Source organism: Natrix helvetica (genome assembly GCF_964273705.1).
Source record: "Natrix helvetica genome assembly, chromosome: 3".
In the NCBI taxonomy this organism is placed as follows: Eukaryota; Metazoa; Chordata; class Lepidosauria; order Squamata; family Natricidae; genus Natrix; species Natrix helvetica.
This window is the reverse complement of record NC_138549.1, coordinates 53,138,571-53,156,598: the sequence shown is the minus strand read 5'-3', so window position 1 is coordinate 53,156,598 and position 18,028 is coordinate 53,138,571. Positions and strand designations below refer to the sequence as shown.

Genomic DNA, 18,028 nt, shown 5'->3' with positions numbered 1-18,028 from the left:
TTTTGTCCATGCTTTTTGATATGTGTTATGTACCAGAAGAGTACGTACACTGTTCTAATTGAATGCCCTACAATACATTAAAAATTATTGAACTTTTGCAATAAATTCTCATGGACGGGAGTCTACTTGATCAGTTGGTACAAGGTAGCATTATATCTTAAAAGATAATATATTGGTTAGATCTAGTCTTTCTGCAAATGACACCTATTCCCGTGTGGCTTTTCAACCAATAAAGATTTCTCTGGAAAATATGGATTTGCAATTTCCAATACCACTTCTCATGTTGTTTGAAAATGTCCCATCAAGCAGACCATAATCTTTCAGGAAATAAAGGGTTTAAGCAGGTAGAGAACAATCAGGTAGCTTCTGCTTCCAATGGGTTGAACAAAGACTGAGTATACATCAGTATGGGAGAATGAATTATACAGGCATATGCATTAGTGAATGTAACAGAAAAGAAGTATGAAACTTATGTTTACATAGATGAATGGCTAGCTTTTAAACACCTGTTGTCTGACTTTAAAAAGCATAACAAACTTTGATCAATTAAACCATTACATTTGCAGATAGATAAAGAAACAGTTCTGAAGTAACAAGTGCAGTCTCCTTATTCCTAGAGCATGGAAATATTTCTTATTAAATGAAATAAAAAGTACATGAACCCATTGTAAACTATGTACTGCTAGCTATTTTTAAAAATTTTCCATACCACCTGACTCATCCAGGATACTTTACAGATATCCATTAATCCAACTTGGAAAATACCAGAAACTTAGTTTTATCAAAAAAAAAAAACTTAATCAAAGTAAGAATTAGCTGATGGCATTTGTATACTATATAATTTTAATCTATGAAATATTGAAACGTTTGGAAGTCAGGAAGTATGTCCCACCCAGGGTCCCATGTTCTTTCTTCAGTTTAGTAAAATGTAAAATGTTTTATCATGACCTTCTATAATTTGATGGTGTGATCTGTTTTAACAAATATCTTCAATCATAACAATGCAAAACCTACTAACTCATATACAAGGTAGCAAAAGATTATCTCTTTCATAATGTTACATTATCATGGTTACTCTTGTTGCTCTTATATAGTTTTAGATTACACTTTTCCCCAAGGAACTCAAGACATCATACATTATACCTTCTCTTCCTTCCCAAGGCTGAAGGTTAGTGACTATCTCAAGAAAACTCAATTAACTTCCATACGTCTTCCTGATTCTAGTCCACCTTTCTTACTTTTACACCAGATCTATGTGATCTGGTATTCCCCGATATACTTAAAAGGAAAAGCCAAACAGTCTGAAAAAGGCTCAAACAAGAAAAATTGTTATTTTAAAAATAGAGAAAACATATTTTTAACTTCATCTACTCAGTGTCAGGTAGCATAAAACAAATAAAACCAGAACACATATTCACATATCTCTAGTCTAGATGTTGATGTATCAAACTTGAGCAAGCACCGAGAAAAATGCTGCTGAAAGAAGATAGCACAGTGGAAAATGTATTGGTATATAAATTCAGGAATAGGCACAATGAATCTGCTTTTTGCACTTCTTGCTAGATTTATCTGCTAGATGCATATTTATTATTTAAGGTACAGAAAGGAACATAAATGTAATTATTTTATTTATAAATTTGTTTTAGAGCCAGTTTGGTCTAGTGTTTTAAGGGGCTAGGGTAGAAAGTGGAGACCTCGATTTCCAACCTTAGACATGAAAGCCAGGTGGGTGACTTTAGGAAATCACTTGCTCTCAGCTCAAAGCAAATACAGGGTTATTGTGGGCAAAGTAGGAGGAGGAAGATCCATTGCCTTGAGCTATTTGTAAAAAAAATAATGAAGGTGGGATACCAATAAATAAAAAAATGCATGCATTTTTATATAACTCTTTAATTAATAATTTGCAGAAAGGTTAACAATTACAATAGAATAGCATTAAACAATAAAATACAATCCTTCTAACAATCACAGCCAGTAACTTGGGGAGGAGAGGCTGAAAATTACTGGTAGTCCTCAACTTACGACTAGTGCTTAGCAACCATTTGATGTTACAATAGGCCCTTCCAAAAGCTACTTATGACCCAATTTTGATGTTACAAAGGCTACACACACACACACACACCAGGATCACCTGATGGCATTTTGAGTGCTTGGCAACTGGCTCACCTTTACAACCATTCACAGTGTCCCGAAGTGTTTTGCCAGTTTCCAGTATTTGCTTCTAGTTTCTGATAAAATGGATTTGCTTAACTACCGCAGCATTTGCTTAATGATCATTCCATTTGCTTAACCATGGTTTTCAGTTAGCAATCATTGCAAAAAAATGCCAAAAGGTTGGGTTTGATCACATAATGCCTTGACATATGATGGCAATGATTTACTACCATAATTCCAGATAGTTTTCATTACTAAATGTGTTTACAGCATATTGCTCTTGACTTTGTTTTCGAGAGAACCAAAATGTAGTTATCCAAAACCAAGCCTTTTCTGCTAGTCTTAAACAAATATTAATTGGTATTAAGTCAATATAATGGTATGTGGAAATGACTTTGGGAGACCAGGGAAAAATATATTGCTAAAGAACATTCAGATAAGAGGGAGCATAGCCCACAGCTATAAAACAAGGGGCCCTGGAGAGATGCTCCCTAAATTATTGGGATACAAAGGTGACAGCGAGAAAATTGTACTTTCAGATTTGGAAGTTTCTGTTAATATAACCGCCCTGCCGCCCTGTTTCGGGTGACCCGCTCCCTGCTGTCGCAGGGACAACGGGACCCCCCCCATTGCAGGGCAGGGCAGAGGAGTTTGGGGAATACCTGCAGGATAAAATTGATCAGATCCGGAGGGGGTGGACCCACTCCAGTGCTCCAGGGGGGGGCGTCCGAGGCTAGTCTTGAGATTCCACGCTGGGAGGAGTTTGACCCTGTTGTCACCGAAGATTTGGACAGGTTGCGCGGGCGACTGCGAGCCACCACATGTTTATTGGACCCGTGCCCCTCCTGGTTGGTACTGGCTTCCTGGGAGGGTTCACGAGGCTGGCTACTGGGACTGGTGAACGCTTCGTTGGGTGAGGGCCTTTTACCAACCGCCTTGAAAGAGGCGGTGGTGAGACCCCCTGCTCAAGAAGCCTTCTCTGGACCCAATGGAGCTAGCAAATTATCGTCCTAGTCTCCAACCTTCCTTTTTTAGCGAAGGTTGTTGAGAGTGTGGTGGCTCAGCAGTTCCTGCGTCACCTGGAGGAAGATGATTATCTAGACCCGCGCCAGTCCGGCTTCCGACCCGGTCACAGCACGGAGACGGCCTTGGTCGCGTTGGTGGATGATCTCTGGAGGGCAAAGGATGGGGGTTGTTCCTCCATCCTTGTCCTATTAGACCTCTCGGCGGCTTTCGATACCATCGACCATGGTATCCTATTGCGCCGTCTGGAGGGGTTGGGGATCGGGGGCACCGTATTGCGGTGGTTCCGCTCCTGCCTCTCTGGCCGGACGCAATGTGTGTTGACAGGGGAGCAGAGGTCGACCCCGAGGCCCCTCACTTGTGGGGTCCCACAGGGGTCGATCCTCTCGCCTCTCCTGTTCAACACATATATGAAACCGCTGGGGGAGATCATCCGTGGTTTTGGGGTGAGATATCATCTGTATGCTGATGACACTCAGCTGTATATTTCCACCCCAAACCACCCCAACGAGGCTGTTGAAGTGATGTCCCGTTGTCTGGAAGCCGTGCGGGTCTGGATGGGTGACAACAGGCTCAAGCTCAACCCCTCCAAGACAGAGTGGCTGTGGCTTCCGGCACCCCGGTACAACCAGCACATTCCATCGCTGGCCATCAGGGATGAACAATTAGCCCCGGTGGAACGGGCACGCAATTTGGGCGTCCTCCTTGATGCCCGGCTGGCTATGGAAGATCATGTGGCAGCCGTGGCGAGAAGGACGTTTCACCAGGTTCGCCTGGTGCGCCAATTGCGACCCCTTTTGGACTGGGAGGCCCTGCACACAGTCACTCACGCGCTGGTGACGTCTCGCCTGGACTACTGTAATGCTCTCTACATGGGGCTCCCCTTGAGGTGCACCCGGAGACTGCAGTTGGTCCAGAATGCAGCCGCGCGGGTAATTATGGGGAGATCGAGGTTCTCCCATATAACACCGCTCCTGCGAGAGCTGCACTGGCTTCCTGTGGCCTACCGGGTACGCTTCAAGGTGTTAGTTACCATCTTCAAAGCGCTCCATGGCATAGGGCCTAGTTACCTGCGGGATCGTGTCCTGCCCCATACATCCCTGCGACCCATTCGCTCACACAGAGAGGGTCTCCTCCGGGTGCCGTCCTCTAGAGATTGTCAGAGGGCGGTGCCCAGGAGTAGGTCCTTCTCTGTGGCGGGCCCTACCCTTTGGAACGACCTCCCCCCAGACATTAGAACAACAACCGATCTCTGCTCCTTCCACAGCAAACTGAAGACCCACCTGTTTCGGCTAGCCGGCCTGGCATAATTCGACAACTTTTCCACCCCTAGGTCATTTTTAATTGTCAATTTTAGTTTTTAAACTATTAATGTTATTGGGGTTTTAACCTTTTTCAGTATTGTAATTATTTATTTATTTTTTACCTCCTCTGTATGACACTGTGCTGACTGTTGCTTGTGTACGTCGCCCCGAGTCCCTGTGGGGAGAGGGGGCGACTAATAAGTTTAAATAAATAAATAAATACTTCTTCTTCTTGTGCCATATCCATCATCAGATGTTGGGGATCATGTTGGCAATCCTATTTTTGTTAATAGCCGCATGAAAAAGTGCTGCTGAGATTTGTCCAAACCAGTCCCTTAGGTTTTGAAGCCATGATGTTCTTCTTTTGCCTGGACCTCCTTTGCCTTCAATTTTTCCTTGGAGGATTAAGTGAAGGATGCTGTATTTTTCTGGGTGTCACATCACATGTCTAAAATGTACTAACTTTCACTTTTTAATGGCTTTGATTATTTCCCTTTGCTTTCCCAGGCGGCTTATCACCTCATTTCTGATTTTGTCAACACAGCTTATACGTAACAGCTGTCTGTAAATCCACATTTCAAATACTTCTAGTTTCTTCAAGTGGTTTTCTGTCAGAAACCAACTCTCTACTCCGTAGAGCAAGATAGAAAAGATGTAACACCTGACAAGTCTGGTTTTCAGTCTTAGGCTTATGTCATGACTGCAGAAGACCTTTTTCATTTTGAAGAATGCTGTTCGAACTTTATCCTTATGTTTACTTCACTGGTCATGTCCCAGCTTTCATATAAATTAAAACCAAGGTACATGATCCTTTCAACGCTTTTATGTAGCTTTACAATGAAGTAGAATTAGCTTATCTAACCTTGTTTCCTGCATAATCTACGTGGTAAGGGCGACAATCACTTTCTAAATACTACAGCTTTCAGCTATAAATCGGATATTTTAGGAGTGCAACTCCCTTTAAAAGCATTTCAACTTCATCCCATCACTGTCTAACATAGGGATGGACAGTGGGTATCCATCCAGATGTCAAAGAATCCCAATTGTTATTAATTTAAGTTAGCAACTTTAGCACAGAGAGTCTTTGACTTACGGCCCCAATTAAGCCCAATTTTTTTGTTGCTAAGCAAAACATTTGTTAAGTAAATTTTGCCCCATTTTATGCTCTTTCTTGCCACAATTGTCAAGTGAATCACTGCAGTTGTTAAGTTAGCAACCTGGTTGTTAAGTGAATCTGGTTTCCCCTTGTCTTTGTCAGAAGGTCACAAAAGGTCATCACATGACAAAGAGCACTGTAACTGTCATAAATATGAATCAGTTGCCAAGTGTCTGAATTTTGATCACATGATGCTGCAATGATCATAAGTGTGAAAAATGTCATGTCACTTTTTTCAGTGCCACTGTAACTCCAAATGGTCACTAAACGAACTGTTAACAGATGTTAATAGCCTGCAGTATAATATCTAAAGTATCCACAAATTACTCAACATTGGACACAATGCAGAACCAATGGAGCCAGCAGCAAGTCTACTATCAGGGGACTCTATGTAGACAAATGAAATATCTGTGGAGAAGAGAGCGGGGAGGCAATAGTCCATTTAGAATTAGAACGATCCTCTTTCTATTTAAGATTTCAGAACATAGTAGAGACAAAAGATGAGGATCTACCAAAACTCATGAGTGATCTTCTAGCTGACCAACTGCAAATGGACAAAAGTGAACTGAGGAACAATATTGACGAAATCTATAGAGTGCATACTAATTATGCATGAAGATATAAGTTTCCCCGTGAAATACACCTAAGATTTGCAAAAAAAAAAAACCTGTAGAGACGAAATTTACAAAAGAACAAGGGATGAATAGCTTGTCCATAAAGGAAAAGAAGTCATAACCCTTAAACAAATACCAAAGAGAATCAGAGAGCAAAGAAGAAATTACCAATTCCTCTCTACACAACTGATAAAATATAAAATAATGTTTTGCTGGTTGATACCGAAAGGCATGTTAATATCTTGGCAAGATAAGAAAATAAGGATTGACACCGTAGAGAAAGCCCGGGAATTCTATGAACACTACATAGAGGGGGAATCAGACAGCAGAGAGGAGTTGGAAACCCAAAGCCAAGAGGAGCAGCCGAAGGAGGAAAAAGGAGATGTGAGAAAGAAGACCGATACAGCAGCCCAGGAAAGAGAAGGAGTGAGGACAAGAAACCAAAAGGAAACAAAGCCAAGTAGAGGAACGAAGGCGATAAACTAGTAACAGGATGGAGGAGGAAGTGAAATTAACATCAGTCAATATAAATGGATTAAATTCACCTATAAAAAGAAGACAAACAATTTCTAAGCTCCAAAAACAAAACATGGATATCACGTGCCTACAGGAAGTTCATATTAAAAAAGGAAATAGTAGTATCCTGGAATCTCCAAAATTAGGAAAATTACATCTGGCCCTGGCTGATACAAAGAAAAGAGGAATTGCAGTATATATAAAGGACTGGCTAAAATCTAAACAGGTATACGCAGATGAAGAAAGAAGAACATTATTAATCAAAGTATTAATAAAACAAAGAAGAGTATTAATTGGAGTCATATATGCACCAAATACGAACCAGAAAGAATACTATAGTAAACTACATAAACGGATTGCAGAACTGGAACTGGATAACATATGTCTACTAGGGGACTTCAAAGCAGTGGTAGATCCAAAGAAAGATAATAAAACGGATAATTAAAAAAAATATGAAAGGAGAACTCTACCAAATACATTCTTTGAAATGGCCCAAGAATTAAATCTAAAAGATGTTTGGAGAGAAATCAATCCACAGAAGAGTCAATACACATTCTTTTCAAACCCCCCAATTCATGGTCCAGGATAGACATGGTGTGGATGGATCCAGAAATGAAGAAAGATGTAGAAGAGGTAGAAATAACACTGAACATGTGGGCAGACCATAACCCATTAACAATCAAATGGAAAGTGTAATGATGTGTATGCTTTATGTTATATTTTAAGTGCAATTGCTGTGCTTAGCTCTTTAAGAAGGCTAGGAAACAGTTAACCTTTTTAATGATGTCATCTAGGGCAGAAGTCAGTTTAAAGATGGCTGCCACTGAATAAAGACTAGCTCTAGTTCAAGCTCCTTGCTGTCTGCCTTTATTTTATGCCAAGGTCATCACATGGTACCAGGAGTGGGGTGAGAAGAGTCATGGCAGCAAACAGCAACACAAAGAACACTGGAGATATGATTAAATATCGTATTTTGATGGGCAGTAAGTCTAAGGAAGTCCAGGAAAAACTGCTGCAGGAAGAAGACTTAAATCTTGAGAAAGCCGTAAGGATTGCCGGAGCATATGAAATATCAAGAAAAGACATGCAGATACTGGAAGAAACACAGCACCAGATCAAGGAAAAAGAGATGGACCATGAATCAGAGGGTTGTAAAAGAAAATAATTATGTACAGTATGTGGAAAAATAATTAGCATTTTTCCTAAAAGAAAACTGGAATGAACAGACAACTATTCAAAACCTATGGGATACAACTAAAGCTTATGTGCGAGGCATTACAATAGCATATACAATAGGAAGAAACAAAGATAAAAAGAAACGATATACAGAGCTTCAGGAGAAACTGGGGAAATTAGAATATAAACTTCAGAAAGAACTTCAAAACAAAGAAGCCAAAGAAGAAAAAGAAATAATTAAACATATATTAAACTTAATTACACAAGAAGAAATGGCCCAGAAAATTAGATCATGCAGGCAAAATTATTTCAAAAATGCCAATAAACCAGGGAGATGGCTAGCCTATAAACTAAAAAAAGAGAAAGAAAAGAAAACAATACAGCAACTAGAGGATGAAAAAGGGGTGATACACAACCAAAAGGAAGAAAAAAAATATAGCAGTAAGATGCTTCCAAGCATTGTACTGCCGAGAGGAAATAGAAGAGGAGGATATTAAAAGATATCTCCAGAGGAAAAATCTTCCAACCCTACCGGAAACAATAAAAGAAACATTAAATGAGAAAATAACGAGGCTAGAATTAAAAAGGGCAATCCAAAAACAAAAAAATAATAAAACTCCGGGCCCAGAGGGAATTCCAGCAGAATTTTATAAAGAATTGCAAGAATCATTAGAGAACATATTATTAGAAATGTATAATGAAATATTAGAACGAGCTAAGACACCAAAATCCTGGATGGAGGCACTAATAACACTAATTCCCAAATACAACGCTGAAAAACAAAAGATCAAAAATTATAGGCCAATCTCGCTGCTAAATGCTGATTATAAAATATTTATGACAATTATGGCGGAAAGAATTAAAAATATATTAAACGGAACCATACACCCAGACCAAAATGGATGTACAATGTACAAACAATGTACAAACAATAATGGACACTTCCGGTCCCCGAGGGTGACGGACATTCGCGTCCGCTATTCGTCTGTTCAGTGGGCTCCCCTTAAGCTTAGGGGGAGCACAGGGAGCCTTGTTGGGGCCCCCTGCCATAGGGCGGCTTGTTGGGGCCCCCTGAATTGGCGGCGGCCGTAGGGGGTGTCGCCAGCTTCGCTCCAGGAGCCAGGGAGCGCGCAACAGCACACCTTTGCCGAGCGGAGTGTCAGGGGAAGATATTTCACCCTGAACTAGATGAGGTCTTAGATCGGGGCTTTTCCAAACAGCATTATCTTTAAGGTGCGAAAAAAGAAATAAAATCCTGGAAAACATATTCTAATGAAAAACAAGCTTTAATACAAAAATAATAAAACAAAGAAATAAACAAATCTATTTAATTGTTACATTTTGGCAGAAGCAATTTGTCTACCAGCTTCCTGGCAGACGGACAAAGATCAAAAGGGAAGAGAAGTCTCTGGAATGTGTGAAGTAATAAACATGTTAAGCATGCGCAATAAATCATTGTCAGATAAGGCTTATGACCTGCGCAGTAACTCTTTCAGTTCAGCTATTCAGTTTCAGTCTGGCTAGCAAACATTTAATGCAGTGACACGGAGCCTGAAAGAAAACAGTTAATCGGATGTTACAGCTGAAATGCGGTGAGGTGGGAAGCTTCCCTCAATCTCCTTTTAAATCTATCTAATTGATGAGCAGCAGCCTTTCTAAATTGTGGACTCAATCCTTTGAAGTGTTAAGATTGGAGGGGGGAATTTTCCACCCCCCCTCGGAAAAGCGGCAATTGGGAAATCCCTCTCTCTCGGAAGAGAGAGAGAGAGAGCTAAAAGTTACTTTGTCTTCCTCTAAGCAATGGGAGGATGACTTCTTGCTACAATTGCAAAGGAGGATTGCTGAGTTGATTCTTTTAAACTACTTTATGGAAACTTTTGACGTTGCTTTCTGATCTCCTGTGAAGGCGGAGCCAAGGTGGCCAACTTCCTCCTTCTTCTTGCACTTATGAATGAATTTCCCTTTTGAAAGAATTTCTGACTTTGTACTATATCATACCCTAGAGATCTCCAGGAGCCTCTCTTCGCACGTATCTCCCTTGGATTTGGAATATTGATTTATACCACCTGGCTTGGAGCTGTATAGAGATCTACGCTCTCCTCTGGACTTGCTTGTCTTGTGACTTCTCCCAGTTGTGTCTTTCCACAGACGCCATTTCTTTGTGCAGACTTATAGCTATCTCTGAACCTAATATGGGTCCTAAAAAATTACCGCCTGGTAAGCTGTCTTCGGCCCCAACATCATCTACGTCCAGCCCAGTTACCCAAAAGACACCATTGGCTTCATTTTTACAACCTAAAGCGACTGAGGAAAGCTCAAAGGAACTATCAGTTGAGCAAATGTTTCAAACTCTCTTAAAGTGACAGGACGAATTGAAAAAACAACTGGCAGATTTAAATGATCAGCTCAGAGAAACGCAACAACAAACAATACAAAATAAACAGAGAATAGGGGTGCTAGAGGAGGGAGCGACTGGGCTGAGGGAAGAGATTAAAGCAAGCCAGAAGGGGAATGTAGAATTTGAAAACCATATAATAAAGGTGGAATTTGAGAGAATGTCTTTTTTTCTTAGATTCCAAAACTTGCCAGAAACAGAGAATGAAGATCTCAAGGAGATTATGACCACAATTTTAGCAGAATATATTAAAAGAGACAAACAACAGCTATGGTGGGATATTGATTTGATCTATAGGATTAACTCAGCATACGCTAGAACACACAATGTGCCAAGGGAAGTACATGTTAAATTTCTTAGAAAGACCACAAGAGATGAGGTCTTAGGAGCTCAAAGGGTGGGACCACTAAAATATAAAGACAAAGAAATAACCATTCTTAAGCAGATTCCAAAGAAAGTAAGAGATAAGAGGAAGAAATACTCCTCATTAGCAAAGAAATTATATAACAATGGAGTCTGGTTTAAATGGTTGTTGCCAGAAGGAATGCTAATTTTCTGGGAGGGCAGTAGAATTAGAATTAACACAGTTGTGGAACGGAAGCCTTTATTAAAAAAAAATAGTGCCCTCCTAGATCAAACAGGGGACAGTACACAAGAGGTGAAGGAGGGAGGGGCCGCGGCTCTGCCAGCAGACAGGGGGGAGGATGCAACACTTAGAAGACTCAGATCACAAAAATGAGATGAAACATTTTTGCAATTGTTGTTATAATGTAACTCTTGGAAGTGATGTAAAAGATGATTGAATATATTGATGATTGAATGTAAAAACAAAAAGCTGCCAATGTTTATTCAAATTTTGATGTTTTTTCTTTTCTTTTTTGTTAAAGTTGTGAGATTCGGGGGGATTTCTACCTCCCACATGATGTAGCTGTCAAAATATTTCTACACCTATTTACCTTTTCCCCCTAAAACATTTGTAAAAAACCAATAAAATTTTACAATAACAAAAATTATGGACATATTAGAATACTACGAAATACATCCAGGAAAACAAACAGCATTGATATTTATTGACGCACAAAAAGCATTTGATAATCTGAATTGGGATTTTCTTATAAATCAATTAGCAGTAATGAACTTCGGAGATAAATTCATCAGGATGATCAGAGCAATATATTCGAGTCAGAAGGCAAAAATAATACTAAACGGGGAAGCAACAGAAGACTTCAGCATAACCAAAGGGGTAAGACAGGGATGCCCGCTATCCCCTTTGTTATCCCCTTTGTACTCACTAGAGACATTGATATCACAAATCAGGCAAAATAAGGACATAAAGGGACTGAAAATTAGAACACAGGAATATAAAGTGCAGGCCTTTGCAGACGATCTTGCATTTATCATAGAGGAGCCCCTAGAAACTGGACTAAAACTATTATAGGATATAAACCAATTTGGTAAAGTGGCAGGGCTTAAAATAAAGAAAGAAAAAACTAAAATATTAACTAAGAATTTAACCAAAAGACAAAATGAAGAACTGGAGGAGAAACTGGGAATTTCGAGGGCCAAGAAAATTAAATATTTGGGAATATGGCTATCGGCAAAATATATTACAATAAAAGGAGATAATTACAACAAACTGCTACGACAGATACAAAAAGATTTGGACAACTGGAGTAAACTACAGATATCACTAATTGGCAGAATCTCAACAATCAAAATGAATATACTACCCAAATTACTCTATCTTTTTCAAACAATACTGATTAGAGAAAATTTTTTTTGAACAACTAAATAAAATGGTATCCAAATTTATTTGGTCAGGGAAAAAAACGCATATCAAATACAAACTTCTACAAGATAGCAGAAACAGAGGCGGTTTTGGACTCCCAGATTGGGAGTTATATTACCAGGCGGCAGCCGTAACATGGTTAAAAGACTGGATCCAATTAAAAAATAAAAGAATCTTTATGCTAGAAGAACACGATCTCCAATTAGGCTGGCACGGCTTCCTCTGGGAGGGAAAGACTAAATCCCACTCCTACTTTCAGAGACATATAATGAGAGATGCTTTGTTTAGGGTCTGGGGAAAAAAAAAACACTACCTGAAAATCACAAGCTGGTTATCAACCATGGAGGCAATGACATATCCATATACTACAGACCTTAGTAAAATGGTAAGATATGCAGACCTTTTAGATGAAAAAGGAGAACTAAAAATCAGAAGCACAGGGAATAAATATGGAATGGTGGCCCTACCTACAAATTAAAACAAGATTTAAAAAAAGATCGGGAACAATACGTAATATATGAGACACAAGTGGAATTAGATAAAATATTACTAGGAACAGGAGGAAAAATGATCACTAGATTATATAATTTTCTTTTAAAATATAAAATGGAGGAAGAGACGGTAAAAGAGGCAATGATTAGCTGGGGAAGAAATTTTGGCCACAATATAGAGTTAGAAAAATGGGATAAACTGTGGGAAAGAAATTATAAATTTACGAAGGCAGCAGTTTACAAAGAAAATCTCTATAAAATGTTTTATAGATGGCATTTGCCTCCAGCGAGATTGGCCAAAATGTACCCAAATCTATCCCCTAATTGTTGGAGATGCAATCACAAGCCTGGAACATTTTATCACATGTGGTGGACGTGCCCCATCACAAGGAAGTACTGGTGCAAAATTCGAAAGTGGTTAGAAGAAATTACTGAGCGAAAAATAGAACTCAAACCCAGAAGCATTCTTATTAGGACTACTGGATCAAAAAATGGACAAACAATCTCAATACATAATCATACATATACTCACTGCAGCCAGGATTGGCTTCGCACAAAATTGGAAAAAAATTAATACACCCTCAGATGAAGCTACAATCAGGAAAATACTTGAATGTGCAGAAATGGACAAAATGACAATAGAACTAAAAGAAAGAGAAGAATCGGACTTCTATAAAGGATGGAATAAAATATACAAGTGGCAAGAAATCAGAAGCCAAAACAGGAAATAGAGAATACAAATAGATGGAGATACAAATAATGAATATTACTATAAGTGTTAATATTATGCTTGTTACATCATAGGACAAGGTTATAGTAATAGGAAGGCAATGCAGAAGGGAGAATTATAAAAGCTAAGCAGGAAAGCCGATATTGAAAGCTGTAAAATTACTCTATATTGTTATGTATGTTCCGTGTTTTGTTTTGTTGTGTTTTTTTCCTTGTTGTATCTTTTTTACTGTTTTTAAAGATTAAACCATTCAATAAAAATTAATTTAAAAAGAAGGAAAGAAATATCTGTGGAGATTCTCAGTCATTCCGGTCATAGTTGCTCCAAAGGTGTTTTTTCAAGAAGTAAGTAGACTTTCTTGTTTTCCTTGAAGATGTTTTGCTTCTCATCCAAGAAGTTTATTCAGCTCTGATTGGATGGTGAAGGATAGAAGGATTTATAGTTCTTGCAGACAGCTGGTCATTTGCATTCTTTTAGAGTCCTTGAGGCCACCTGCAAATTTCTGCATCTCAAATTAAAGTATAAATGATTCCTGTAGTCTGCAATTTTTCTAGAAATCTGTTCACACTCCTGCACCATTCAAAGGGTGCTCATCCCTTTAAAGAAAAACAGGAAAGTCCAGTAGCCTTTTGAAAAAGCACCTTTGGGATAGATAAATGAAATAATTACTTTATCACATTTTTATTTAAATACCTTTTCTTCTAAATTGAAGTGCTGCTGACTACTAATGTTTGGTATTTTTCAAAATCAATGAAGTTTACCCTTTGGCTATACATGCAACAGATAAAGAAATAAAAATTCATTATTTTGTGTATTTGAAATATTTATAATCCACCACTATAGCCATTTCAGATCAATGGCTATCCAACATCTTCTTTAGTCTCCAGTCCCCTAATCATCTTTGTTGCTCTTCTCTGCACTCTTTCTAGAGTCTCCACATCTTTTTTACATCGTGGCGACCAGAACTGAATGCAGTATTCCAAGTGTGGCCTTACCAAGGCATTATAAAGTGGTATTAACACTTCACGTGATCTTGATTCTATCCCTCTGTTGATGCAGCCTAGAACTGCATTGGCTTTTTTGGCAGCTGCTGCACACTGCTGGCTCATATTTAAATGGTTGTCCACTAGGATTCCAAGATCCCTCTCACAGTTACTACTATTGAGCAAACTATACTGTACCTGTGCATTTTAGTTTTTCTTGCCTAAATGTAGAATCTTACTTTTTTCACTATTGAATTTCATTTTTTTAGATAGTGCCCAATGTCCAAGTTTGTCAAGATTCTTCTGTATCTTAAGCCTATCTTCTTAAGTGCTGGCTATTCCTGCCATCTTGGTGTCATCTGCAAATTTAATGAGTTCCCCATTTATTCCCTCATCCAAATCATTGATAAAGATGTTGAAGAGTACTGGGCCTAAAACAGAGCTTTGGGGTACTCCACTGCATACTTCCCTTCATGTAGATGCAGTTCCATTGAGGACTACACGTTGTGTGCGGTTGGTCAGCTAGTTACGAATCCACCTGATGGTGATGCTGTCTAACCCACATTTTTCTACTTTTATCTAGTAGTAGGTTATGGTCTACTTTATCAAATGCCTTGCTGAAGTCCAAGTAAATTATATCGACGGCATTCCTCTGGTCCACTAATTTTGTCACTTTGTTGAAGAATGCAATAAGATTAGTCTGGCATGATCTGTTTTTGACAAACCCATGGTGGCTTTTGGCTATTACTTTGTTTACTTCTAGGTGTTTGCTAATTCGTTGCTTGATTATATTTTCCAGAATCTTCCCTGGTATTGAGGTCAGGCTGATAAGTCTATAGTTTCCTGGATCTATTTTTCCCCCTTTTTTGAAGATGTGAACTACATCAGCTCTTTTCCAGTCCTCTGGCAGTTCCCTGATGCTCCAGGATCTCTGAAAGATATAGTTCAGTGATTCTGAGATCTCGTCTGACAGTTCCTTCAGAACCCTGGGATGTAATCCATCCGGTGCTGGTGATTTGAACCCCGTGCTCTTCAAAGAGAAGTAAGATGGGGGGGGGGGGTTGTTTACGTCTGTGCATTGATTTGCGCAGGATTAACAGTGTATGCGTAAAGTACATCTACCCCCTCCCTCTCATGAAAGACATGATGAACCACTTGACTAAGGGCAAAGTGTTTACCAAACTGGACTTGAGAGAGGTGTATTACTGCATACGTATCAATGGACTATCAAAAAGCATTTGAGAAATTAAAATGGCTCTTTGCCCAAGAGCCCAAACTGTAACACCGCGACACAGAACAGCAATTCATAATCCAGTCAGATGCCAGTGATGTGGCTGTAGCAGCAGTGTTGTTGCAAAACAATAAGGAAGGACACCTCTTACCGTGTGCTTATGTCTCCAAAAAACTTGCCGGTACTGAAAGAAGGTGAGCCATTTGTGAGAAAGAAGCATATGTGGTTAGATGGGCCCTACTCACTTGGAGACACTTCCTGGAAGGGGGGATGTGCCATTCGAGGTCCGGACTAACCATAAAAACCTTGAAGCCCTCAAAAGCCCCCGAAAACTGTCTCCAAAGCAAGTTCGCTGGGCACAATACTTCCGAAGGTTCAAATTCGAACTGAAGCACATCCCTGAAGGGAAGAACTTGCTGGCAGATGCCTTATCAAGAAAACCGCAATATGACAGTAAAAGGGAAGAAGTGGATCACCCCATCCTTTCCTCTCCTCACCAAAAGGCGGCACAAGTCACCACCAGAGGCCAGATTAACCGGCTGCCTATCCTCAGCCAGGACAAGCTGACCGCAACAATGAAATCGGCACTGCTGGCAGACCCCTTGCTCAACGACAACAAGGACATCCTGACGATGAGAGATGGCTTAGCCTTGAAAGGATCCAAACTGTACGTTCCTGCGAACTTGAGGTTGGAAGTACTGCAGCGAAGCCACGACGCGAAATTAGGAGGCCACTTTGGATTCCTAAAAACTCTCCACCTTGCCAGGCGTCAAATGAAAGCTGAAGTGGAAGACTATGTAAAAAGCTGGGCCACTTGCGCAACCATGAAAATACGGCCAGGCAAGCTCCTGGGATTACTGCAACGGGTGGCCAACCCTAGCCGACCATGGGAAGATATCGCAATGGACTTCATCATAGAGCTCCCAGACAGTGGCGGTAATAAATAATTTGGACAGTCATTGACTTATTTTCCAAGCAACCCCATTTCATCGCCTGCTCAGGACTACCATCTGCAAAGAAACTAGCGAAAATGTTTGTCAAATATATTTACCGCCTGCATGGAGTACCCAGGAGGATCATCTCAGACCGCAGAGTTCTGTTCACTGCCAAATTCTGGAGAGAATTCCGTAGTATTAGTCTACTACACCTTTTCTATTGTGGGAAGAGGAGGGATTGTACGGAGTTAGATGCTATGTAGCCAAAATAAAATTACTTTCTAGAAAGCCAAGGTCATCCTTTATCTCTGCACCTGACCGGAACTGGATGGGGGGAAGCTGTAGGAAGGCAGTAGAAGATTGGATCATGTGATGGACTTGTGGGTGTGAGTGCAAGATCATGAACTTTCAGTTGGGTGGGGAAAACCGGAAAGCTTTTAGATTCAGGTTTTCCCAGATATGCCAATATGGCTCTCTTAGTAAATTGGAACTTTGAGCAACACTTTGCCTTAGACTCTGATTTAATTTTGGATGCTATTTGGAACCCTGACACACAATGTATTCAGTATATTCTGGTTAGTTAAGAAACTGAAACCAAAAAGAGATTAGATATTTCCACAAGGTAAATCATAAACTACTTACAAGAAAGTTATAGGTTTTGGAATGGATTTCATAGTTCCTACACTTGATTATTGAAAATCTGTGGGGAGATCTCAAACATGCATGGTAACTAAACAGGTCAAAGAATATTTGTGAGCTAAAAAGTATTGCAAGAAAGAATAGGAATAAGAATAGAAACATAATGTCTATAAAAAATAAATAAAAGAATGTAGTTATGGAAGCTGTTGTTTCTTTCAAAGGGATATTTCAAAGTACTGACTCTTGCACTTGCCATGTTTAGTTTACTTAACTGAAGTCTTTAAGAACTGCATTACACTCAAATTTGCAAAAAGAAATTGGTTACCTCTTATTTCATGCAGTTCACTGAGACTTACAATAGAATCAGGAACATCTAAATTTTTGTGAGCAATTGTACTATTGCCTTTACTCGAGGCATCTGGTATCTTCTCCCTGCACATAATTAATTTTCTATAACTTTGGATTTATTCAAGAAATCTCTTTTAGGTTGATCAAATTAATAATGATAAAGAGATAGAGTATAGTAATTGTTAAATATATAAACTCTAAAATTCATTCATGTCTCAAACATATTTATTTCCCATAATCAGAAATTGGTATTTTGATTCCAGAGAATCTCGGACACTTGATATAGCACTTATCTAACATCATTAATAGGGCAAGATCAAAAGTAGATAATGCAGCTGTTTTTCAATCTCCTAATTCATGGCAATAAAATTTGGCTGAAAAGTAAAACAAAATTTGTGAAAGTACTGTAATTAATAATTTGTAAAAACCTGATTTATTAAGTTTGTTTACTGGCCATCTCACCACAAGGTGACTTTTATACAAATAACCCCCAATACTTTAACTTATCACAGTGATGGCGAACCTTTTTTGGCTTGCGTGCCAC

General features: G+C 39.4%; 1 protein-coding gene across 2 annotated transcripts in view; it reads right to left on the bottom strand.

The window, feature by feature from the left end:
- The window catches only part of POLA1 (DNA polymerase alpha 1, catalytic subunit), a 511,093-nt gene that overhangs the window by 152,851 nt on the left and 340,214 nt on the right, over nucleotides 1–18,028 (bottom strand). The gene's annotated exons all lie outside the window — the stretch shown is intronic.